At 35.0% G+C, this 14,808-nt stretch overlaps 1 long non-coding RNA gene across 2 annotated transcripts; it reads left to right on the top strand.

Moving 5' to 3' along the window:
- The first annotated feature begins 9,280 nt into the window (after positions 1–9,280).
- LOC113337255 lies at positions 9,281–11,854 on the top strand. 2 transcript variants are annotated; one of them, XR_003354151.1, is made up of 9 exons: positions 9,281–9,468; positions 9,764–9,839; positions 9,930–10,011; positions 10,182–10,383; positions 10,518–10,623; positions 10,779–10,856; positions 10,975–11,103; positions 11,213–11,249; positions 11,474–11,854. It is a non-coding gene; the product is annotated as an uncharacterized LOC113337255 (long non-coding RNA). The 2 variants fall into 2 exon arrangements; XR_003354152.1 differs by having other exon boundaries at positions 10,528–10,623.
- The last annotated feature ends 2,954 nt before the right edge of the window (positions 11,855–14,808 follow it).

A 14,808-nucleotide genomic window follows, 5' to 3' on the forward strand; every position in this document is an offset into this window, starting at 1 on the left:
GTGTGGTCACATCACATATCCAACGTACAAGTCCAAGATTGATATAGTCCAAGTCCGTTGGAACTACTAAGCCTGATGACTAGAACAAGAAGTCTGTATATATTAAAGTCTTCCGATGAATAAGAAGATGGTTGTTGCAACAAGTTATATTGAATCTCCAACAATGTCGTACAGTTTGTTTACTTAGTTTTAGAACTCTTCTCTTGTAAATCATATAAATACTGAATAAAACATAATCTGCTCAACAATTGTGAGACAGAGAATTATCTAAACCTAGAATTCTTGACTTCGGAGCCTATCTATTCATGAGTATGAAATTTATTTAACTTCATATCTTTTTGAATATATTACTTGGGTAGAGTCTTGGTATGACTTAGTTCTTAGTCGTTCAACCATGTTAAGTAAATTTTCTTTAGTTGAGTTTTGTTTGATGTTTCATACTTTTGACAGCCATTGATTTTGTATAGTCTGCAAAGAACCACATTTGTGTATGTATTCGTGGATATGTAGACGACATAGGTTTTCTCATTTCACTATAGCATCGTCTGTGGATGAGAAAAAAAAGATTATACAAGTTATTTTTTGTGTTTATGAAAAGACACATCTATGTTGGAGGCTTGGAACAACATTTTAAAAGTGATTATAATTTTTTTTTTCTGTTAGCCAACCTTAGAAGACATCTTTCCATTACGGCATGACTTAAAGATTGACAAATAGTTGAATATGTACTGAATCACTGTTGAGGTCATTATTTAGTTAGTTACTTGATTCTTGACTTGATAATATTTGTTTTGGAGTTATTATTATATTCACGTCAATTTGGTTTATGGGAAGCATTTCTTATCTCATATTTGTTGTTCCATTGAATTAAACTTACCTGGATGTTCGTTCATGGCAAATTCTGTCTTCTTAAATGTGTATAATGTGTTTTATAGAGAAAAGGTAAAGCAGACTTAATTAGGTAGCTGACCAGTTGAATTAGGAACAGTATGTGGTGATTTCTATTTGATCTGTGATAATGTCATTACATTGTCATTGTTGCAGGTAATTCATGTGCCTAATCAAACGCAACCTATGCAGATGAATTAATTCCATATCTACTATTTAGGGTCTCTACATTGGGGATTTGTATCTAATTATTTTTATTTAATTATTTAGGGGCTAACTAGGGCTGCACAAGACCCGCCCACGATACCCAAACCCACCCGTACCCTCTAAATCCGTGGGTTTTTAATCCATACCCGCCCGTTGTGGGTGCGGGGTTGGTTATGAAAAAAAAAACCGCTGTCTGTGGGTGAGAGGTTGGTTTAAGCTAATACCCGCCCAAAAAACCCGCAGATTATATACCATTAGATAAAACTAATCCTAGTCGTCCATTATGAAACCCTAATACTAGTAGATAGGATAACTGATAACCCTCATTCACTTTCTACAGTCTTCTATCTGTTCGGCCTCTCCTCTTCTTCCTCTTCAGTTCTTCTTCTTCACCTACGAACGACAATTACCAGAAATCTTCACCAGAAATCGACAACAACAACTTCGAATCTTCACCAGAAATCGACAATAATCGAAAAATCAACAGATTCAACACTTAATCTTCATATGTGAACTTCCTAGATATGAATATTTTGGGGGTTTTGGTTTTTTTTTCTCACTTAATCAAGGAGAATAGAAGTTACTCTAAATACTTGAATATAAAGTGGGTTTAAACCCGTTTAAACCCATACCGGCCCAACCCGTAGCGGGCGGGTAACAAAACCCGCCTGCTGTTTGTGGGTGCGGGGTTGGTTATGAAAAAAAACCCGCAGTCTGTGGGTTCGAGGTTGATTTTATCTTATACCCGCCCAAACCCGCCCATGTGCAGCCCTAGGGCTAACTGCATGTTCCAGATGCACACCAGTGATAAAATAGAAGGTTTTTTTTATAATTGCAAGGCAAGTAATGTATGGATTGTTTCATTTGAGAATTCCAAAGACCTTAAAATAATGTAAGGAATAACTCAGATTTATAGCATCTGTTATGGTAGAAGAGCACCACAACGGATAATATTGCGTGCGCGGCACCGCCATTATTGGTGCATCTAAAGGAATACATTAGGTATCACTACACCAAATCTAGGTTTTTGTAACAATAGGTTTCCTAACACATTTTACAATTGTAACTCAAGTAATCCATTATAATCCGAGTAACAACTATAAAGAGTTAGCAAATTTGTCAATAGTTACCATAATTCGAAATTATTCTATAAAAACCAAATAACTATTCAAAATGTGAGCTTTTTAGTTATAAATACCTAACACACTTTATAATAAATAACCAATACAAATATTTTTACCCAAAATCTAAGTTTAACAAGATCAACCCCATCTTTATAACTCTTCATCATTTTTATTGGTAACACACTTACACATACCTAACACATAGATTTATTTTTGATTTTCGAAAAATCAAAATAATATTTATTTTTTAATGAAACCAATTAAAATTCTCGAACCATAAAATAACTTAAATCAAAAAACCAATCGGTGTGCAGAACCAAAATTTAGTTCTACTTTTGTTACAACCATGGTCCACCGTAGACCGAACTAAAAGCAATAGTAGTGGGAGCCTTAGCTATTAGAACATCTTAAATTTCTCTCCTCTCTCTCTCGAGCACTTTTTCTTCCTTCCCCTAAGCAAAAACCTCTCCACATCGCTGATAATCCATAGCCACCAGCACCATCACAACCACCATCACTACGAATTATTTCAGAGAAGCACTGAAGAATCAGAACCAAGGATCAAAAGATGTAGGAGTTTGAAAATTATTCAAAAAAAGAAATTAAAAAAATTCGGAGAAGACAAACCCTTCGTGAGAAACAAATCTATGTTAACAATTCAATATCAAGTTCAATGAGGTATGTAATTCTGACGGAATTGGTTATTCGATCACTTGATTGACTGTGATTTGATTGTAAATTTGTTTTTGTTCTCTGATTTGATTAATTGCATGAATTAGGGGTTTTATAAGTTGGGTAAACTTTGGGGATTTTCTGGTTGTCTGATTAGATTAGTTTGCAAAATATCATATTTCTGTTCTTGGGAGGTCAGTGGTTGTGGGTGTTGTCTCGAGTGTGGTGGGTGTTGTTTGCAATGAAGACAAACAACATCTTCTGAAATTTGTGTTGTTCATGCATATCAATGTTCATGTTTTTTTTGTGTTGTTCGTTGGTTTAGAAAATTGAATACCATTCCTTATACATCTGAAATTTGTGCAAAGGTTTGTCTACTGAATTAAGAATTTATTGCATCTCTCTCTCTTTCTCCCTCATTTTGAAGTGGTACTGGTGTAAAAGATTTCTGAGGAAAAGTAAAATGCATTTTCTTTGTGTATATTTTATATTCTTCACTTATACCAACCACTGAAACGACATTATTCACTTCATTGATTGAGTTGCAAGCTGGATTGACTAAGATCTTTTTTGCAAAATAAGTTGCTCGAGTGCTCTTCCACCTTATATCCTCACCTTTAGTTGAGGATCTTGGCCTCTTTAGTTGTCATTATTAGATATTTGTTTCCAGATTTACAGTTATGCATTTCTGTCCATATATATCAGGTTGAGGTACTTTATACTGTCCGATTTAAAATTCCTCATTTTACCTAAAAAGCTAATTGTCAATGATGTGGATTTAGTGAAGATGTAGATTTTTCCTTTTTTTTAAGTAAAGGGGAATATATTAAACTTAAAAGAGATCCCTCCCAGAGCTATATGTTACAGTTGGGTTACAAGAAGTAAAATTCGAATCTAAGCATAATAAATTGAACAATTTATATGTTATGGATGATTCAGTGTATATTTTTGTCTTCCTTGTTCTTCCTTCCTCTGCCAAAGCATCCGCGACTTCATTTCCAGTTCTTTTGGTGAATGAACTGAATCTGGAGAACGACCTTGCCATTTCTCTGTGACAGCATATTACTACATCGTCTGTTATTCCTTATTTCTCATGTATTTATATGAAAAGTTCTAATGTGTGATTAAAACATCGGTTCATATCAACAACCGTTTTGGTAATTAGAATTGTATTCTTTTCTTTCGTATTGAAATTGTGTATTTGAGATTCGTTATATATGTATACAGGACAACAAGAGATGTGAACTCGTTATATATGTACACAGGACACCAAGAGATATGAATTATAAAATCTAAAAAATATTAAAAATTCTATTTGCATGGTTATTAGTGTAATGTCGAAATGCATACCGCGTTGCTGTCACCTGTTCACATCCCAAAACTGATATGATGTGTTATATTCTTGTTGATTCAGAATTTATACAATTAAAGGACCTGATGTCTGAATCTGAAACACGGCTTTCAAATGCATGTATGCAAGATGTATGTGGTACCGAGAATCCAACATCCTTTTTGTATGGTTCTTCATACTCATAGATGTAATTTATACTAATGGACGCTTGCCATGGCAATGGAACTACCTAAGTAAAACACAACTCAGCCTCTGCTCCCTTGCTACCAACTCATGAGGACAGTAAGTCCTTTTATCCATTGGCGTATTGTTTCAATTACATATGCACTCAAGTAGTATGGAAATGAGCCAGTGGCGTGTTGTTTCAATTGTATATGCACTCAAGTAGTTTGGGAATGAGCATTGTTAATCCTAGATTGCCTAAGAGAACATATAGAGTTTAGGCTATAAACTTGTGCATCTCTTCAATAATGCTAAGTTGATATCAAATGACTGTTTTCGTTGCCTAAGTTGAGTTCCCGAGCAAACGGTTAGACAAGAGGGTGATTATAATATAGCCAGAGCATCTAGCCCCTATGCCTGCAAGAATTGAACATATGAGACATCTCTGTTTATGTTCGTCCATTTCTCTGTTTATTGCGTATGGTACTTTCTATTGATTTCTCTTATAATTTTATCGAATGTTTTCACTGAAACTGTTGGTGTGTCTCAGACGAGGAGCGATTGTCACAACATTTATTGTATGTCGTGCTCTTACTTTGTTCATTTTCGGCTGTGAGAGGAGGGTTCTATTCCAAGACTGGTGGTATGTTTCTCTGACTCACTCCTGGGACATGTTTGGTCTCCGACTATAAAGTAGATGATCCATTGCATCACTTTTTTCATTTAAGTGCTTTGGGATTGGCATTGCACTGAATACAATTGCCATATGCTAGTACCTATATCATTTAACTATCTGCTGATACCTCATGAACATATTTGAGGTAGTAAATTGTCCTTGAACTTCTTCTGACTGAATATATAAGTCAGTCCAAAAGACATTAACAGTGTGGAATCATGTTGGCTTCTTGCCGAGTGCCGACTGCATCAAATGCCCCCACTTTGCTAGTGTCTGTGGAATTAATGCAGGTTCTTCAATTGTAGTGATATCAGTCGAGAATCTTGTTATTCCAAATGAGTTATACCTACAACTTGGGCTGTTTCCACTTTTTAATTCTCAATTAGAACTTTATAGCACTTTAAGATCTACCCATGTATGGCTTGAGGTACTGTGAGCCTAAACCATGGCAAACTTTGAAGTCTAACTAAGTAGATCCTAGTGCTAAAGTTTTTTATAAACCACTTTTCTCAAGTTTCTATCATTTATTTAGCTTAGCTTCTAGTAAGTTCGTTCTTATTCATCCATCATTTCTTCTGTAGAATCTTTTCGGTGTTTTTAAATATAATATATAGCACCTTTATAAGAAGAAGGTTTCAGTCCCCAACATAATCAGTATTTATCTAGGTTGGATATTCTCGTATCCATGATTTTGAACGATCTTCTTTGGGCAACAGTGCTTAATGACTATACTTTTATCTAGGTGCATACATTCTTCAAGAATTTGATTTTACGCTTTCGTATATCACTTCCTCATATGCGCTGAATTGTCGTTCTAGACTTTAAAGTGGGTTATAAAAAGATATAATATGTTAGTTTACTTAAGTTTAGCAATGAGACCTAGTTTGGCTATAAACTTGCTTGAGGTCAGTATGGTTTCTGCACTTCTACTTGTTGTATTGTAAAATATGTCAAGCTTGCTTGATGTCAGAATGGATTCTCTTCATCAGTTGAGGTTCATTCATTGAAACTTATCAATTTATGAGTTTCGGATTCTTATCACATACGTGTATCAGATAAAAGTCAATAATGGCCCATGGATATAGTTCTGGATACGAAGATTTTAATGTTTAGACTATAGTAGATGATCTGCAGCCTTTGCTTTCATTGATCCTGGCGAGATCTTTTAAATATATTTTTTTTGTTTCCTGAATCAGGTGTACTGGTCGAATATCCACAGACTTGGCTGATATTGATTCTGTAATCGTATTGCCATCTCTATATCACTTGGTTTCCGTAGCTGCTACAATTTGTTAGTCGTCCTTGATGTCTAAAGCTCTCCATATTTCTATGAATCCTTGTCAGTGGGTTAGTCTCTATCTCTCTCTGTCATGTTTACCTTATTGTCAAGATGTAACTGGATTTATAGTCTAAGGTTTCATGAAAATATTTTTTCAGTTCACTTTTTGTGCTAGCTTGAGTTTGTTTGAGTGAGTTAATGTTTTCGCAGGTGACAATTTCGCTAGCTAATCATATGAATCTTATGACGTTACATGGTTCGTATTACTTATGAACCTGTGGTGCAATGGTAGCACGTCTTACTTCAACTCAGAAAATGCGTGTTCGATTCACGTAAGTCCACCCATTCACGCCTTCCATTGCTTACTCTCTTTCAATTATTTGAATGTGTAGATTTGCGTGTGCAAGTTCTTGGTCAAAAATACATATTGGACGACTAAGTTCATTCTTGAAAATTTAGTCGGTCCTTGGTATTATTTATTATTGTGATAAATTTCAGTTCGTCGTAAGCTAAGCACAATCTTTAGACAAGTGTTCGATCTTGATCTAATGTCGGTCATAATCCTCAATTTGTCGTAAGTATAAGATACAATTTTTTGAATGAGTGTTCGTTTTATCATAAGTCAAAGTTACATTCAGTAAGTATAAAATACAATTTTTTGAATGAGTGTTCATTTTATCATAAGTCAAAGTTACAATCTTTCAGACGAGTGATCATTCTCGATCTAGTGTCTGAGACTCCGAGGATCATTTAGAATGATCTCATATTTTAATGGAAATTTTGGAAGAGGTGGGACTTTAAGATTCTGTAAAAATATTGCTTTCATTAATCTTCATATTTATCAATTTCGATGATGTATCATTCTAAGTTTGAAGTTTGAACCCTCCTGGAGTTTCTTCGTTTATATTTAGTATGTCGTTATACCACATTTGAAGGTCGAATCGACATTGAGCTTCATATTTATCGATTTCGATGATGTATATATCATGATAAGTTTGAAGTCTGATCCCTCTCGGAGCTTTTCTGTTCATAGTTTGTTTGCCGTTATACCACACTTGAAGTTCGAATAGACATTGAGCTTCATATTTATCGATTTTGATGATGTATCATGATAAGTTTGAAGTCTGAACCCTTTCAGAGTTTCTTGGTTCATGGTTTGTATGTCGTTATATCACATTTTAAGTTCGAATAGACACTGAGCTTCATATTTATCGATTTCGATGATGTATCCTGTTAAGTTTGAAGTCAGAACCCTCTTGGATTTTCTTGGTTCATAGTTAGTATGTCGTTATACTACATTTGAAGTTCGAATCAACATTGAGATTCATATTTATCGATTTCGATGATGTATCATTCTAAGTTAAATTGAAGTTTGAACCATGCTAGAGTTTCTTGGTTCATAGCTTGTATGCCGTTATACCACATTTGAACTTCGAATCGACATTGAGCTTCATATTTATCGATTTCGATGATGTATCATGATAAGTTTGAAGTCTGATTCCTCCGGGAGCTTCTTGGTTCATAGTTTGTATGACGTTTTACCACATTTGAAGTTCGAATTGACATTGAGCTTCATATTTATCGATTTTGATGATGTATCATGATAAGTTTTAAGGCTAAACCCTCTCGGAGCTTCTTGGTTCATGGTTTGTATGTCGTTATACCACATTTTAAGTTCGAATAGACACCGAGCTTCATATTTGTCGATTTCGATGATGTATCATGTTAAGTTTGAAGTCAGAACCCTCTTGGAGTTTCTTGGTTCATAGCTAGTATGCCGTTATACCACATTTGAAGTTCGAATCAACATTGAGCTTCATATTTATCGATTTCGATGATGTATCATTCTAAGTTAAATTGAAGTCTGAACCATGCTAGAGTTTCTTGGTTCATAGCTTGTATGCCATTATACCACATTTGAAGTTCGAATCGACATTGAGCTTCATATTTATCGATTTAGATGATTATCATGATAAGTTTGAAGTCTGATCCCTCTGGGAGCTTCTTGGTTCATAGTTTAGTTTGTATGCCGTTATACCACATTTGAAGTTCGAATTGATATTGAACTTCATATTTATTGATTTTGATGATGTATCAAGTTAAGTTTGAAGTCTGAACCATCTCGGAGCTTCTTGGTTCATAGTTTTTAGGTCGTTATACTACATTTGAAGTTCGAATAGACACCGAGCTTCATATTTATCGATTTTCGATGATGTATCCTGTTAATTTTGAAGTCAGAACCCTCTTGGAGTTTCTTAGTTCCTAGTTTGAACGCCGTTATACCACATTTGAGATTCAAATAGACACAAAGCTTTATATTTATCCATTTCGATGATGTATCACGCTAAGTTTGAAGTCAGAACCCTCTCTGAGCTTCTTGGTTCATAGTTTCTGTGTCGTTTATATCAGATTTGATGTCTGAATTGAACTGAGCTTCATATTTATCGATTTCGACGATGTGTCATGCTAAGTTTGTAGTCAGAACCCTCCTGAAGCTTTGTGGTTCATATTTTGTTCATCGTTATACTGAATTTGAAGTTCAAATCAATACTTAGCTTCATATTTATCGATTTCGACGATGTATCCTACTAAGTTTGAAGTTAGTTACCTCCCGCAGCTTCATATTTATCAATTTCGATGATGTATCATATACTAAAGCTACTTCATGACCTGGATAACTAGTTGAAATAATTTCATGACCTATATAATTAGTCGAAATTCAAACCGGAAGCACAAATAGAAAGCACAGAGATACAAAGAGAAAACACAAAGAAAACACATTTGTCTCATTCCATATGAGAATCCAAAACCAATTTTCCACCGTTCACAAATTTTCACCATCCGTATGAGAAATCCATCTCCACTGTCCAAAATATTTTATACTCCTTTCCTCTCTGTTTCCTTTCTCCTTTCTCTTTCTCTTGTTTTCACTTTCTCGGTCTGTTCCTCTCTAACTCCGCCTAAACCCTCTCTCTAAAAAAAATTTCCAAATCAAAGTGCAAAAACGATGAAATTGAAATACGTAAAGTAATGATGATAGACATGGTGTTGGATCTGATATTTGGGCGTTGTTAAGAACTAAAACGCAAAGATTGAAGCAAGACCCAGGGTTTGTTTGATTTCTCTTAAATCTCTATAGGTTAACATTTTTTTTTAAATTTCAGATATTCTTTAATTCGTCCAGGGTTCTTAGTTTGCTCCAATTCGTAACAAAATACCCAAATAAAAATCTAATAGGGAATGATTCGGAAGTTGCTAAGACCTAAAACACAAAGATGTAGGGTTTATTTGATCTTCTCGTAAATCTATTTAGGTTAACCTTTTTTTTGTTGTTTACTTGGTTTTATCACAGGTTGATAATGATCATTTCATAGTTCTGAACGATTTGATTGTGTATTATGCAGATTTCACCATGTAAAAGGCCTAAATGTGGGTTTCTATCAGATTTAAACAAGTCAAAGCATGGACGTCTAAGGAACTGTAATTATTCATGCCTTTGGTGCAGTTGACTGATAAGTTCCTGGATTTCATCTTCTACACTGTTAAGTTTTTGATTTAATATTGCTGCAGAAGCATATCGGTATGGACATGTGGGATGTGGCTATGGAGAGAAGGGAAGCTGCTCGAGAAATTGTTTGCAGAGCATATCTAGGTCAGAATTTTTTCCCCCTGATTTATTAATAGTGTTTTCCGAATTTGATTTTTGTCCCCTGATTCATGGATTTTTGGTTTCATTTTCTTGAGCATCACAAGAAAAGTTAGGGATTGAGATTCTTATTTTGCTTGCTCATTTGAATTGAAGAATTTTGGTTTACTTTTCAGGGGTTTGGAATGAGGTGTTGGTTACTACAATGTAAATACCTCTCATTTCCTTTTACATTGCTCTATGGTTTTCAACATTGAAAGCTAGCACAACTTGTGAAGCTACTTACATTGGCTGTTCATTTGCTATTGTTTAAAGCCGATTTGCCCCGTGTTATCCAGTCTACTAAAACATTGTTATTGCCTCTCTTTATTGGTTCAGGTCTGCTTACATACTTACTGCAATTTTGTTTTGTTTCATTCTGTTTTAGGCTTGCTACTAGTTTCCTTTAGATTTTCTGTAATTGGCATTAAAGATTTTGTTCACATTGCAATTTCATTTTGGCTATGTGTAAGGATGTCACAGAGACCTGGATTTCGGGATGTTTGTATTGGCTTATAATTTTTTACCCATCTTCAACGCAAAATCATCGAGGGATTTGATATTGCGGTTAGCGGGGAGGTTGGTTTTGACTGGAAGGGATTCTTTTTTGTCTATTTTTTATTTGATTTTAATTTTTTTGTTATGTACCTGAAAACTTCATGTCCTTTTTTTTTGGTTTCTGGATCTTTGCAACTCCGAAAGCTCACCCTATCATGTTAAATTGAATGGTGCAGTTAGAAAGGGAGAGCTTATGTTTCCACCTTTAGCTTTTATTGCGACTTACATTTCCTGCGTCCTCAGCCCAAGTCAAGGTTAGCACCTCTAGCAGCATCAGTTAATCATGTTTCCGAGTTTTGTGTTTTATGATACTGTTCTCAAACTTAACTTCCAAATATAGACATGTTAATGATAATTTATTTTATTTTGCAGGCAACTGAGAGGCTTGAGGTTGTATACCGTGTCCTAAAATAGGTGATTCTTAATGGTTCACCTGGACGTAAAGCAAGAAGCAAGTTAGCAAGCAGATATTTACTTTCTTGCTCAAAGCTGTAGGAAAGAGTGAGTTAAATTCTCCCTTTTAGATTACTAACTTTTAATAGGTTGCAAACTTCACTATCTATATACCTGCATTGTATGCTAATACTTATCCGTACTTGTTCTAATGTAGGCACAAATAAAGGAACAAGCTGTGTTAGATGAGAATGGTAAGCAACAATCCACTAATCCTGAAATCTATGTGATTGTATTACCTACATGCCGACATAAACTTGTAAGAACTACAGGAAATGGTCACTGACCTGTGTTATAGTTCTGTGTGGATGCATTATGAGAATGTATGTGGTGATTAACACTGAGAAGAATCTAGTGTATTGATATCCATCTTTATATGTATGTTGAATACACCTAACTTCTTACAACAACTGTGCAGGTGCAAGAAACACCATCACCTAGTGTTATTCTGATGCCCATACATGATCAAGCTTCGAATCCTTGCGCTATTACAACTACTCCAGCAAGAGGAACCAGTTCATAATATTAATGAAGAAGTCTTCTTGCACTGAGCACATTGTTAAGCTAGGGGTAGAGGTAATTTAAACTGATGATGTTGGAATACCAGTAGATGTAAAGCAGGGATAGCATCTGTCTAGTATATGGCACATGAACTGAACCGGTTTTTTTACACCTGAATGTCTAGTATGTGTCTCAGCCATTCAATTTGGTGAATGATTATTATTGTAAATTGTTGCTGAGGTATTGTAGTTTCAGAAATAAGAATAAAATTTGCAGTCTCAAAATTTGCATTTGAAAATATGGATGGCTTGAAATTTTCAGGTGACCGGAACTGGCATTCCCAGGTGACAGGAACTGGCATTCTCAGGTGACCGGCTTCCAGGCCAGGATCACCTGAAAGTGCCAGTATTTTTTTATTAAAATCTAACGAATTCCTAACGTTCTAAACGAGTTAGACTATTCTGAAATTACAAGACTCCTTATTAGTAACTTGAACTGTTATATAAAGAGTTAGCAAACATTATAACACAATCTCCACATTACAAAGTAAATATGAAGTGTAAATGTCAATGGTTAGGAAAAAAGTGATAAGGACACGCGTGTGTTAGCCTATTGAATTTCGGAAAAAAGTGGTAATGAAACGTGTGTTAGCCTATTTAATTTTCCTAATGGGCTAAAAGAGTTAGATAAAACACTAACACATTATAGAACTGCCATCAGGTAATTATTTTTCTTAATTAGGGAAATTAGCTCTATTATTTTAGTAATGTTTTTTTCCTGTAAGGAAATCCTTGATCTGGTGTAGTGTATTATCTAATTTGCTAAAGGAAGATCCACTTAAAACTCTCAACTTAATTGCATTCCATTGTTTTCCTTTCTTAGATTTCGTCATTGACATATGCATCCTTTTTATTTGTTGGTTCTCTGCAAGTACCTATTGGACCTTTGATTCAGTTCTTCATGGTAAATTCGTTACTGATGGAGTTATTTGGTAAATATCATGTAAGGTGCACTACCGTTTTAAACACTCACTATATACTTGGGATTATACTCTTGGGGTACTATATGTGCAGCAAACATAGGATTGGATAAACTCGCTTCTTGGCATGCTTATGAATTATTCTAGCTTAGAGTATCATTTTGTTAAATCCCAATTACAGTAAGAAATGGTACTTGCTATTTTAGCTCAAACGGAAGAGCACATGGTCTCAACCATGTACAGATGGTACTGTTATTTGACTAGGCTAAAATTTACATGCTTCCGGTGGCTGTGGGTTCGGCTCCCACAGATATTGTTACTTGGTTGGGATAAAATTGACATGCTTCCAATGGCAATATTAGATATGGATTACATAGATTTGAAAAGTGTCATATATCATGTTGGTCATGATTTGTGGCTCCAATTAGAGTGGAACCAGATTCAGAATACTAAGGGATGGAAGGAAGTTTAGTTCTGTGAGTTATTAGCTGTGCAATTGATTTTTTGTCTTCATATTCACACACAACTCTGTGTATAACTTTAGCTTAAGCTTATTTATCTGTTTGTGTTAATGAACTACTTTTACACAATTAGTTTTGTTGGTTACGTATCTCCAATCATTTTTATTCAGATATTAATTGTGTGGATTACAGAGAAGGTTGTTACTACCTTAATATATTTTTCAGAAAGGTATAATTTTAGAAGAACCGTATATTCTTAGAAAGTGGTAGTGAAAGCTTTTTTGATAACCATACAAAGGGTTCTATAATCTGCATCCAGGGGTAAAAACTGTTCTAAAGGTAAATGCCCGTCCATCAGATGCAATAAATCTGGCATAGACATGCAAGGCAATGTGATTTAGTGGCCGGTGCCTGCCAGTGGTGGTATATTGATGAAGAAACAGAAGGGAAGTAAGCTTAACCGCACACTGCCAGTTTACACGTAGACCTATTTGGATGACTACCCGTGTTTATCACCGCTTCATTTTTCCGTTTTTGTTTGGAGGAGTAATAAACTGTTATACTTCCAAGGATATTCAACTAGGTATTCGGAACATGACGAAGACAGATAAAGACAAGATGATGTCTTGCCTACGAGTTCCAGTTTGATAAAATTCTCAAACGGTAACCTCTGCACGAATATTATACAACTTTTTAACTGAGTTAATTTGTCCAAATCCAAAACACAATCACCACCAATGAGATAACCAACCTACATCTTCTTCTATGGGATGGCAACGTGAGGAATTTTTCCGTTGCTTTCAAAAGAGCAATATGCTGCACTTAATTGTCTCCCAAAAACTATGTGGAATTTGGAACCTCTATTTCAAGAAATTCATCATACTACGTAGGAATCACTGAATCAAAAATGGCAAAGCGAATGAAGTATAGCGCACAAACGTACATCTTATCTTATCTCAACAGAGGAATGCTACTAGGTATTTCAATTTCCCAGAGCCAGAGTTATAAGGACATCGAGTGTAGACGATAAGGTTTACTCAAGTAAATTCTACAAGATACAAGATTTAGAAGGGTGTTGAGAACATTTTCTTGCAGCTCTCTTTCTGTTTTATTTATATATAAATATGGAATCTGTATTGGAATTACAGGAATATTGGTATGCATTTTTGAGCAAGTTTATTGGAAGCGAACATGGCTTAGCTTCCCAAAGTTAAGAACTATCTTTTTATTGCCCCTGTCTCTGTGGGTTAGTGCCCTTCTCCTATGGTATGCTATTAGAATTGCTCTTTTCATATCTTTGAATCATGTTTTTATTAGTGGGGAAATGATTGGTGCAGGTATGACACTAATCAACGTAAATCCCATGTTTTCCATATTACTGTAGGAATTAAGTGATCTAATTAATATGGGTGATCTTTCCAGGCAATATATGATAGTAGTTGGAGTGGATACAGAAAAAAGCAACTATGGTTGAACTTCTGTCTTGAAGACTTATTGAGCTTGCATTGATATTTGCATCCTCCATGTAACTTCGTGTCCACTTCTTTTTTTTTCAACGTATGATTTACGGTGTATCTGAATTTGTTTGGTGGCATCGAATCTTTATTAACATCTGGAGCATTGCATACTCTGAATCAACATCTCTAATTTTCACTGGGTATATTGTTGTATTTTGTTTTTCCATTGGGAGTCTCAAATGATATTATACAATTTCCCGATCATTTCTTATCTTAATGCTTCTTAATAGCCGAATTCTATTTAGTTCAGACTTCTAGAAGCGAATGATAAACCCTTCACTCATATCATTTGCAT

The sequence above is a fragment of the Papaver somniferum genome, unplaced genomic scaffold, assembly GCF_003573695.1.
Source record: "Papaver somniferum cultivar HN1 unplaced genomic scaffold, ASM357369v1 unplaced-scaffold_158, whole genome shotgun sequence".
NCBI lineage: Eukaryota > Viridiplantae > Streptophyta > Magnoliopsida > Ranunculales > Papaveraceae > Papaver > Papaver somniferum.